At 40.2% G+C, this 12,410-nt stretch overlaps 1 protein-coding gene across 1 annotated transcript in view; it reads right to left on the reverse strand.

Moving 5' to 3' along the window:
- The window catches only part of DNAJC13 (DnaJ heat shock protein family (Hsp40) member C13), a 108,850-nt gene extending 97,950 nt beyond the window's left edge, over positions 1 to 10,900 (reverse strand). The window contains exon 1 of the mRNA XM_037143890.2: positions 10,666 to 10,900. The gene's annotated coding sequence lies outside the window, so the exon portion shown is untranslated. The remainder of the gene's footprint in view (positions 1 to 10,665) is intronic.
- Positions 10,901 to 12,410: the final 1,510 nt, after the last annotated feature.

The following is a 12,410-nucleotide window of genomic DNA, read 5'->3' on the forward strand; positions in this document are numbered from 1 at the left end:
AGATCTGCTATACAGCATTATGCCTGCAGCTAACAATACCATACTGTACACTTTGGAAATCTGTTAAGAGGATAGATCTCATGTTAAGTGTTCTTAACCACACACACACACACACAAAGTAAAAACTACTGACTGCCTGGCCTGTTAAATGAAATGCTGTATTCCTAACACAGATCACTATGCTGACAGAAAAAACACAATGTAGAATTTAAAAAGTACTTCAGCCCTGGCTGGTGTGGCTCAGCGGATTGATTCCTGGTCAGGGTACATGCCCTCACTGCAGGCCAGATACTTGGTTGGGGGGCTTGTGAGAGGCAACTGATTGATGGTTCTATCACACACTGATGTTTCTCTCCCTCCCTTTCCCCTCTCTAAAAAAGTATGTAAAATCTTTTTAAAAAGAATTTTAAAAGTACTTCAATTTTCTAGAGTAAATAGAAGTTCCTATGGGCAAAATCAGGCACCCCTGTTAATTGTCTGCATTGTTTTAGGGAACAAGTGATGTTGCTTGCTATTCATCGAGTAACAACCACTCAAAAAAGCTAGTAAATGGAAGTGCCATTCCTGGTAGAAAAATTACTCCTCAAACTGAAAAGTTTGCTTTCAGCCATGTTACATTTAAATGGGGATATATTTTTGAGAGGTAGAGAAGAGGGAGATACTTGCTTAAGTAGCCACTCAACCTTAGAAATAATGGGGTAGTTCAATGCTATTATGTGTGTCTGCAATAGGTTCAAATCCTTTTTCACTTTGAACCCTCAGTAAAGATTATCCTAAAACTGGAAAGGCCAGGAGACCCTAACCAAAAAATCTGACATTCCTGAAATTATGCAACCGGTTGGCAATTTGTATTGAATACTAATCACATGTTAACGATTATGTTAGGCATTTACCACACTTTTATCTACCTCATTTTATTTCCGTAACAACACAAGACACATGTATGATTAACCCCAGTTGACGGACAAGAAAACTGACTCAGAGAAATTAACTCACTTCTCTAAGGCAGCACAGCTGGTAAGTGGGTAGACCAGACTTTGCACTCAACCTGGTTAACTCTACATTCTATATACTTCATCTAAACTGTAGCCCCTTCCCTCAAATTTAGGAAATCAAAATAAATGCATTCTGACCATGTAATTAGAGACTTATTTCACAGCACATTCCTGGATTTAATTAAGAACTAATTCCAATTATTTATCTTCCCCTGGAAATACGATTAAGCACTTGTTGGAAACAACTCTGAAATCCACAATTTCGAGCAGTGAAACAAACTACCGTACTCAACACAGGCCAAAAAATAAAAATAAAAGTGAAGCCACCAATGCTGAAAAACTTAACCATCTAAGAGTAAACTTTAAAATATTTCAATCTGTTGCCCTGGCCAGGTAGCTCAGCTAGTTGGGGTGTCATCTGATACACCAAGGTTGCAGGTTCAATACCAGGTGAGTACACATACAACAATCAACCAATGAATGCACAAATGAGTGGAACAACAAGTCAATGTTTAAATGTTCCTCTCTCCCTGCCCCTTTCCTCTCTAAATCAATAAATAAAAACAAACAAAAAAATTCCATCTATAGATAAACTTAAAAAAATTTTAAACAAAGTGTTCAAAACATACATGATGGCAGAAAATTTGCTACTAATATGTGATTTCAGAATAATCTTTAAAGTTCAACAACAGAAAGACACTATTTTAATTAGCACTGAACTTTTAAAGTAATAGATTAATGAAATCTGAGGCTGGGACCTACTTCCCAATGGTACGATAGTAACTTCTCTAAATTACTAAATGTTATCTATTTTAAATTCTCAATAAAACCTCAACCACTTAGTGATAGTCATTTCATCTAATGAAGGTAATTGGTCTGGAAGTTGTATTAACTTCTTCACACCATGAGGACACTTACAGACATAGTTAACTCACTGGATAATGGCAATGCACAAATATCAGAAAAATGCAGAATAGTAGGACAGGAATATTCGTACTGACTATGTATCATTCAAGATGACAGTTAGAACTGATCGCCCTCACTTCTACAAGTATCCCACTTGGAATTCTCAAAGACCCACCCATCTTTTTGATGAGAAAAGCTCAAGTTTACATGTCAATTTTAACTAAATCACATTGAAAATATCTCCAATTTTTTGCAAGTCGGCTTCAGTTTTCATCACAACACCAAGAGAACTTTTTGTAACTTCTCAGTTTGTCCTTTTGAGAGATCTATACTAAGGGTTAAAAAGTCAAATTGAGGGCAATATCGGCATTTTGGCTAGATTCACCTTTTTCAATGAATTCCTTTGCTTCAAGATTTGAAACACTTATGTTCTCACATTACCTAATTTATGCCTGACAGCAAAACTGACAATCCATTTAAGATGATTTATGGTTAAAATGAGAACGATCTTGTAGAAGCTGTGATTTTGACACAAAATTGCAGGATTTGAGAGTCCACTGAGCAGACACCTCCGTCAAATTGAACAAAATGCAACATGAAGAGACTCAATGCCACCAGCACCCAAACAGGTTACAGCTGGGCTATAAGCAAAAGAATTTGCACACAGAGCAAAATTAAGTGTATGTGCATGGCTTATGTTAGTAAAAACTTGAACAGAATACTCGCTTAGCTAAGAATGAATGAGTGTATTAATAATACATTAGTGAATGAATGAAGAAAAATGGCATTAATGAAGGATATATGCTTTAAACCAAGTCTTCTGCATGACCAACTGAAACCGATTTTCACACAAATTGAGAAAACTTCCTAAGAGCAGATATGATACTAATTCTTCCACTCAGAATCCACAGATGAAAGAATAAACTCATCATTAACTCTGCTCTCAAGTAATGAATTAAAAATACAAGTTTGTCTGGAAATGCATCAAAAACTAAGATGGACAGAAAGATAGACAAATCTGCATTAAAGCCAGTATAGTAAAATGTTAATGTGAAACTTTTGGAGGCAAGTATATGGGTGGGTGTCTAACGTGAAGTTCTTTTAGCCTGGCTCTAGGTGAAAACACTTAATTTTTGGGAAAACCACCTTTGCCTTTATTTTCTGACCTAACTCTCCTACAATAGAAACACTTTTTCTGCTACATTATAAAACTACATCTGAAAATACAGTAAGTATTCATATGATAGGAACTAATTTATGCCTATGAACTTACTCCTTCCTCATATAGGAATATCCTACTGCAGGGGTGGGGGCCAATCATCGCTACGACAAAAGCTAATCCTTTGTGTGATTAATTTTGAGTAATAACTAAGGAGAGGACTCTTTATTACTGGCTCCTTAAAGACTTACTTTTTTTATTTGTGACTGGATTCAAAATCTGAGTGAATCATATCACCAGGTTAGTTCAGTTTCAAATAAAAGGTAAAAAAATAAAAATGGTTAACAGAACATTAATTTTTACCCAGATTAAAAAGCTACATCTACACCAACTTAGATAGAATGTGCTGTGTGTGCAGGAAAAGTATTATAAACTTTAACCTTCTTTTTAAATTTTTCAGCTTCATGTTTAATATATAACTCAAGTATAGGCAAGAGCACTTCCTTCTAAATAAACAACGCAGTATGTGCCATGTGTATGATAACCTACATTAAAGACCTATAAAGGGGATCACACGGTAAGGTTTCAGTCCATCCGATCTCAGCTCTTTGGAAGAACCCTGTACCTCCAAACACAGTGCTGTTAGCGAGAAAGCCAGTGGGACATCAAATTTAAGCCGACAATCGTATCTCTAAATAATCACTTAGAAGTTATAATACTGAGATGTTTGCACTATCATATCAAAATACTTTTAAAAATACTTCTAACACCATGGGGTAGGACAAAATCACCAAGATTCCCCCCTCCATTCCTTTTTTAAAATCTATTCTTTTCCAGTTAGAAACTGAAAACATATTCATAAAATTAAAAGGCAACGGAAATTCAAAAGCTAAATCTGAACACTTTCATTTAGAGGAAGGAAGGGAGAGGGAGAGAGAAACATCAGTCAAATACCTCTCACATGCCCCCAACTGAGGACCTGGCCCGCAACCCAAGCTTGTGCCCTGCCTGGGAATCCAACTGCCACCCCCTCAGTTTGCAGGCAGGCACTTAGTCCACTGAGCCACACCTGCCAGGGCTGAACACTCTTGACAGTATCTTAATGGGAAGAGGGATGAGCATATATACCATAGCAATTAATTTTGTCCACCTTATCTATTCAATATAAATCAAATATTTTACAAGATACTGTTTCTTCATATTTTAATCATATGGATGCTGATTTCATTTGAGGGAGTAATTCCTATTTGTAAAGCAAAATTAACATGTTTCCAAGAAGCATGATTATAACTCTTTCCTTCCCAGAACTTAAAAATGCCTTGAAATATTCACCTGAAATAAACCTAAGAAGTGTTTCCACTTAAGCAAATCTAAAATCAATGCTACTAATAATTTACATATTTTTGTTTGTACTCATTCTTGAAACATTTTAACCCTAATTTCCATTTCATTTCATTTTTGAAGCTAACTTGACTTAGGCAAGAACGAACTGTGCTAGTTCAACAAACTCATCAGCTCACAAACAACCACTTCATAACCTTGCTCCATTATGGTCAATAGACCCTATCGGGTAAGAGATTTTCAATTACTACATTTAAATGTGTAGCTCTTCTTCTATCGCTATAGTAAACACACAGTGGGGGACAAAATTTCTTAAGCATATGACAAATACATCATAAAGTTTTACACTAAGCATCCTGATATCCAACCATTGTTCACTTTATACTTAAGTAAAAGACAGGAGTTCAAACTGTTAAAATTTCCCTTTCACCCAATACAAACTAGCAACATGCAGGTTTCTTGTTTGGCTCCAAAATAGCCCTATTATTCTTAACTCTGCCATAGTGCTTCACAGTTTACAGAACAGTCCTATCTATCAGTTAACTTAAAAAAAAAAAAAAAGGAGAATCCCATTTTAACAATTAAACCCAGGTGTCCAACTTTTTGGTGTCTCTGTACCACACTGGAAGAAGAGCTGTCTTGGGCTACACATTAAATACATTGATTGCAACACGTAATCACCAAAGTAATCCCATCATGTTTTACATAAACTTACGATTTTGTGTTGGGCCACATCCACATCCATCCTTACTGCATGCAGCCCATAGGCCACAGGCGGGACAAAGGCTTGCAGAGGGGCTGGGGGAGAATGACTTATATATTTTACAATTCGATAAACACCCAAAATACACTCCGTATCTTGACTAGAAATCTGAGGAAGAGGGACACCTCGTAGCACTAAGTGACTAAAGAATACACGTCTGAAATCCATGTGTAAAAACTTCCATTTTAATATAATTAGTATACAATTTACTGAATATTAGAAAAAGTCTCCTACATTTATAACCTTATCAATTGTGTCTAACTCTGCCTGGCAAAATCAGAACATCAAAACAATTATTTCGGATTGCTTTAGGGATTCTGTTTTCAGTCTGTTCATCATAAGACCAAATTCTTACTGACGAGTTGCAAAGAGATACTGCCGATGGGCACGTGCTAAATGTGTGACCGGCGCTCACCCAGTGTGGTCCACTTCTGAGGGCAACTTCCAGTGCTGAGACTACAAAGTCCCACTGATTTAGACTGTTGTTTCAGAGATCATTCTCTTCACAGACAGCCCATAAAAGTACAAGCAAAACTGAAATAAGCAGCCTATTGAATAAAGTTAAAAGCATCTTAAAAGAACTACCAGCAAATTAAATACTTATCTTTACTGAATGAAGCCCCACTTAAATGTACCTTTGCACAGGTAACTGTCTTAAGTTACCAAAAATGATCACAACTGTATCGGCTTAAGTTACTTGGGACAAAGACATCCCTTAATTCTGACTCTCAAAGGAATTCCTCTGATTAAAAATCATGATTAAGAAATATGATTGGCAGGGGCTGAGTAGGTGAACATCACTGATGCAGAAAAATGTGCTAAAAAATGTGTGACACTATTACTAGAAACACTACTAGTATTTAGTGAATGGCGCTGGATATCCCTCAATGTAAAAGACAATATGAATTGAACAATTGTTCTCAACTTTCAAACATCTAAGTGGTCACTCACATAGATAAAAACCTATTTATAATTAAGTAATCCCCAAATTTAATGCTATATAAAATGTAAACCACAAAGTATTTTTTCCAGTTCATGCACATACTCTCCCAGGAATGCACCAATCGTGTAAATTAGAGATTATACTCTGAGTTCTCTTGGCTTTTATTTAAGTGTCTATATTTTGTCCTCAGTTTTAAAAGGTATTTTTGCTGTTTTCCTTTCAGTATTTAAAGTTACCTTTTAATTATCTCCTTGCTTGCATGGTTTCTTTGCTGTAACTTTTATCTTTGCTCCTCTGTATTTAACGTTTCTCTTTTCTTTGGCTATCTTCAAGATATTCTTTGTCCTGTGTTTACATCAGTTTGAATATACCCAGGTGTGTTTCGTTTGCGTTCTGGGGGGCTGAGTATTTATCCTGCTTAGTGTTTTTGAAGTTTTTTGGACCTGTGATTTGATGCCTGACATTAATTTTAGAAAATTCTGTATTACTGCCTCACATATTTCAATATTTCTTCTCTATATTCCTATGGAATTTCATATATATATATATATATATATATATATATATATATATATATATATATATATATATATATAAATATTTGATAATACCCCCAAGCTCTTGGATTTTGTTCTTTAAAACGTTTTTGTTTGTTTTAGCTGGGTACTTTCTACTGACATCTAGTGTTCACTGATTCTTTCCTTGGATGTTCAAATCTACTGAGACAAAGGTTTTCTGCCTCTCTACAGTGTAATGAAGTTTCTAACATTTCCTTTTGGCTGGTTGTTAGCTTCCATCTCTCAGATGAAATCACCCATCTAATTTTGAACATTTTCCACTTTTCTGTTCATACCTTACAGGAGTATCCAACCCATGGCCCAGGATGGATATGAGTGCAACCCAACACAAAACTGTAAATTTACCTAAAACCATTTTTTTGCTTATCAGTTTTCATTAGTGTTTATGTATTTAAGGTGTGGCCCAGAGACACCAGAAGGTTGGACACCCCCACTTAACATATTAATTATAGTCATTTTAATATTCCCTATCAGATAAATACCATCTATGTTAATCAAGTGGTAGTTCTGATAACTGCTCTTTTCTGAATTTTTTTTGCCTCTTGCATGCCTTGTAACTTTTGGTTGAAAGTTGAAATGTTGCATAGGACAGGAGAGACTAAGGTAAACAATTTTTGTGACTGGAAATTGGCACACCTTTTCTCTGCTAGGTCTTTAGTGCAATCTATTTAGTAGTGCTGGTTTATGATTTGCTGTTGCTATGGTTATCCGCAGTGTACCACAGGCTTCAAATACCTGGACAATAGCTGTGGCTCCTGTGGGGGTTGGATTACTAAAGCAATGTCTGTTTGATTCTTTGTGCTGTGCCTCTGTGCACAATCTTGTTCTGCTCCTAGTAGTATTCTGCAGTTACTTGTTATTCAACCCTTCCTGGTGGCAGAGAACTGGGGGTACAGTCTCTGTTGTTCTATAAATAACATTCAGTCTTAGGCTCACTCTATGTACCTGGATCTCAGAGCTGATTCCCCTGGCTGCAGTTTGGGGCCAGAAGATTTTTCCCTCTTCTTTCGACTCCCCCCAGTGCAATGAAAGCTCACCAAAGGGCCAGCAGAGAAGCCCTTCTCTCAACAGGTTAAGATTTTTGTTCCACAGAAGAGACAGAGAAGTATCAAAGAGTTTTTGTCCCTCCTGAAAGCTTTGCTGCTATTCCTCTCCTCTATGTCAGCACCAGAACAGATACTCCCCGTGACCCTTTCCAATATCCAGTGAGGTTTGTGGATAAAGAGATTTGGAAGGAGGTACACTGATCCTTCACCACTTTGTCATCTATTCTAGATGACATCTTACCAGTGTCCAGCTGTGTCTAATGAAGGTGAATGTGAATTCATGTCCTCTTTCTCTCCTTAAATTTTGGGCCAGTGGTTTGTTCTGTGGTCTCAACTCATTAAAAATTTTCAAAGAAAAAAAGGTTATGAATTTGAACTCAGTCCAATTCTTTTTGTTTTAACAGTGGCAGCAAAGCTTCTTTTTGTCCCAGGGCCAAAACCAGTGGTTATATTATTTCTAAACTCTTTCAGGGTAGTAGAAGAGGTGTTACAAATTACTTGGAATAAAAATGAGGCTTTGACTGGGTCTGATAAAATAGAGAAGCACTGACTTAAAGAAATCTCTTTCAAAACAACTCGCCTTTAATAACTTCTAAACATCACAGTCAACATTTAGGCCTAAAACTATTAGTAGCAACCAAATTTTTGCTACAGTTTATATGCATAGCCTTGCTTCTACAGGCATAACTTGGGCATACTGCAGGTTTGGTTCCAGACCAAATCAATCAATCAAGTATCACAATAACGTGTGTGAGTAGTAATCTTTTTGCTGGTGGAGGATCTTGCCTTCTATCTGTAAAAAAAACACCACATCTGCAAAGCACAATTAAGCGAAGTGTAGTAAAAAGAGGTATGCCTGTATATTACTAATTTTAAGCACTTCAATTAGGGATGCACATGAAAAGTTATGTGCAATGGGAACCTTAAATTCACTTGTGTAAATAGAGATGGTTGAGGAATGGAGCCAAATTACTTAGAACAAATCCTCTTTATTTATTTTTAAGACTTTATTTATTTTTAGAGGGAAGAAAAGAGGGAGAGAAACATCACTGTGTGGTCAAGTCTCACCTGCCTCCTACTGGGGACCTGGCCCACAACCCAGGCATATGCACTGACTGGGAATCAAACCAGCAACCCCTTTGGTTTGCAGGCGGGGACTCAATCCACTGAGCCACCCCCGCCAGGGCAGAACAGATCCTTTTTGTTTCGACCATAATTTAGTATCTATTGAGAACCAGACTGAACTACCAACCTTTTTACAAATTGTTTAGTTACCTAGAAAACCAACTTCTATTTATTTGTGGATGTTAAATTCTTACAAATCTCATACTTTTCATGATTCCATACCTTTTTCACTGATAACATTCATATTTTGGGGACCATTTACTTATTACCGCCACTTTAGAAAAAGAGGATATCCATTGCTTTCCAGTAGAACACAAATGGTGGTGCTTTCCAAGAACTGGACTATAAAGGTTCTTCACATTTCTCTTAATAAGTTCTGACTCCTCTTTTCCTCTCTTGGTATGTTCCACTTCCTTTTTCCAAACTAGGAGTATACTGTAATATCTAAGCAAGGTTTTATGTTCCATTTTGATATTAATAGCAAAATATAAGTTTGAGATCTAGCCACTTAAGCAGTTTCACAGTACCTTTAAAATGCTAACAAGGTTTTCTGTTATATGTTAAATTAAGTCAAAGAATAAAGAACTCCCAAACCAAGGAATAGTGAAACCAAGTCTTTTTAGAATATCAAATTTTTGACAAGTTGTTTTCTAAATTTCCTTTCTTTTTTAAGGCAAGTCCTGTTTCACATTCCCACAAACTCACAGAATACTGGTAGTACCCTACAAAGCAAGACCGCTGTGAATCATTTCCTCAAACTCTACAAACAGTACTTTCAATCTAGAAATCAGAGCCATAAAGTAAGAAATACAGCAAGGAAGACGAAATCACTGGGGCAGATCCTGGAGAAACAATAAAACTTTACTTTTTTCCGAAGACACTACACTCCAGGAGGCTCAAAATAACACAGGTGACAGTATTAGATGGAGGTCCTTTTTTGAGGGGAATCAGGGCGGGGTCAAAGGGAAAGCAGAGGAGGCAAATCATTACTTTAGGAGACTGTGTCCACATCAGGGGGTCATTTTAAAATTTATCTTCCCTCACCCCCCGGCTAGGCAACGGATAAAGGAAACAATCTCAAGACAAGAGTGGTTAACCAAACACCCCAGAATAACGAGACAACTCAAGGGAAGGCATTCTCCGTAAGTGTACCAAATCCAAACCTGCGTTTAACAGCGTCTAAATCCTACGTTACCTACCCACCCCAAAGGCCGTATTCAGAAACAAAATCACAGAGGCAGAGAAAAGGCCACGGCGCGTAGACTACTGTGCAGAACGGGAAAGCCTTGGGGGAAAACTTGACTTTGGAAAAGGAGGAGACTGGAGAGGAAACAACATGGGTGCTCCCCATTTCCTAACAAAACTAAACAAAGTCAAAGTATATGCGGGACGTGGGGAGAGAAGAAGGGCCGCTGACCCAAGAAAACAAGAGTTGCCAGTATCCATCAGAAAGAGCGCTAAGACTAGGTAGGAGGCTGGGAGTCCCGAGGGCGGAGCCCAGGGGGAATACGGGGTGTGTGGGGTAAGGATGTGCAGCGGAGAGGAGCCGTGGTGGGTAGAAAACAAAAAGCGAGATAGGTCTGAACAAGGGAGCGCCCAGGGCCAATATCCGTAGGACCCGGGAGAGGTTGAGGGGGTCCTACAGGAGGAACTAGATCTGTAGCTTGGGGGGAGGGTAACTGCTTTCCTTAGCAGCCGGAGACTGCGGCCGCCAAGACACCATTCCTCGTTTTCCCTGCCCTTAGCCCCCCGAGTCCCCGCGGCATGGGAAGGAGGTAAAGCAAGAGTCTGGTGCTCAGAGTGGTTTACCTTGCAGGAGGCTGGAGAGGCTCCAGCCCGAGCTCCTCCCGCCACCGGCTCTGCAGCCAGAGTGGGATGAGGCGATCTCCGGCCTCCTCCCCCTCACTTCCCCTTTTCCCCGCCGGGGCTCTGAAGCTCCGCTGCCGCGGGTTCCTTGTGCCGCGGCGACGCTGCCTCCCCGCCCCCTCCGCCTCCTCCCACTGCCTCTTAGAGGCTCACTCTGGAGGCCGCCATCTTCGTTCAGGCTTTGAGCGACCGCGCTCCACTACGCCTGCGTCGCCCCCGCCTAGGCTGTCACGAGACCCGGTCAGCTGATCTCAACTCTTCCTCCTTTTGCCCCGCCCCCTCTCGTGCATTTCCCCACCCTCCCTGTCCCATTCGCCTTTTCCCAGAAATTTCGTGCTGCGCCGTTCCGCCCACCCAGCCCCATCAGCAGTTACACATGCGCAGAACGGCGAGGCCCACCGTGGTTTCCGGAGTCCACGCACGGCCTGTGAAGACACGCCCCTCAGCGCACGCCAAGAGGGACACGCCCCTGGGCCTGAGACGGAGGGCTACGCCCCTTGGCAGGTGCCTCTGACTCCCGAGCGCTGTTGGTGAGGCAGCTCAGCGTTTGCACTTTTAGTCCTTTGACGTCCTGTATTAGAGCATTTTTCCGGCCTAGCCCTTGATTTAAAGTGCCACAGAGCATCTGCGAGCCTGAAGCTTCAGCCTGCTATTCTGTCTGGCCATATTGACCCCCAGCAGGCTCATGACAAATTCACGTGCTTTTAAGGTTCCCAAAACAACAGTTAAAAAGGGTTTAAATATTGGTTGGTCCGAGCAGTCGCAAACACCAAAGCTTGGGAGGTGCCTGTGGCCTTTTGCTGGTGGCAGTGCCAGAAAGGTACAATGACAGCTCCACTCATTGTCTGCTGGTCATGTGTCAAGAGCATAATTTTCATCTGTGAAGTCGTAATCATTTTTGTTTTGCAGGTAAAATGACCTTCCTCCCTATAGTAGTGGGTTTGGTGTTTGAACCCCAGCAATCTGACTTCATATTTGTGCCCTTGATACCATCTCCCTGAACATCTAGGAGCTGGGAGAGGGAAGTTGGTTAGAGAAAAGAGGGGACCTTATATATTACCTGTGGGTAAAGGTTTAATTAAAGAAGTTCAGTGTCCACTCCCAGACCTACACTCCAAACACAATAGCTCAAAAGTAAGTAATTATGTTACTGGACAGGGGCCTGGCCCTGAGTCTGCCTAGGGCCAGCTGCAGTGTGTGGCTCCTTGACTTTGTGTAGGAAACATTTCTATGAGGAGCATTTATTAAAGCTGGACACAGGGAAACAAGGAAGGGCTTATCCATGTAGAGGAAGCAACAGGCAAGCCTAGACTGGGCTGCCTTAGTGCACTGGGAGGTCAGAGCAAAGGGAGCCTTGGCCACAGGGGATCAGCCTGGGACCAGCTGTCAGCTGCCCATTGCCTTAGAGAAGGGAAAGAAAATGGCAGGAGTTGCTCCCCAGAGGAAGAGCACCACTGGGTCATTTGTCTTGAGTCTTTTATAGTTTTCTTGCAGGCAGGAATCTTAGGGGAGGTCTCAGGGGAGGGTTTTCAGGTGTGTCCTTTTAGGGTTGTGGTCTTTGCTGATTGGTCAGTGCCAGGGCAGGGGTCCTTGATAATTGCAGTTGGTTCTGGCCTCCTGCACCAAGTTTTGCTGCCTTTTTGGGGCCTGGAGCTGAAATACAATTGAGGCCTACATGTTAACTCCAG

The sequence above is a fragment of the Artibeus jamaicensis genome, unplaced genomic scaffold (genome assembly GCF_021234435.1).
Source record: "Artibeus jamaicensis isolate MK-2021 breed Jamaican fruit bat unplaced genomic scaffold, CSHL_Jam_final contig_519, whole genome shotgun sequence".
NCBI lineage: Eukaryota > Metazoa > Chordata > Mammalia > Chiroptera > Phyllostomidae > Artibeus > Artibeus jamaicensis.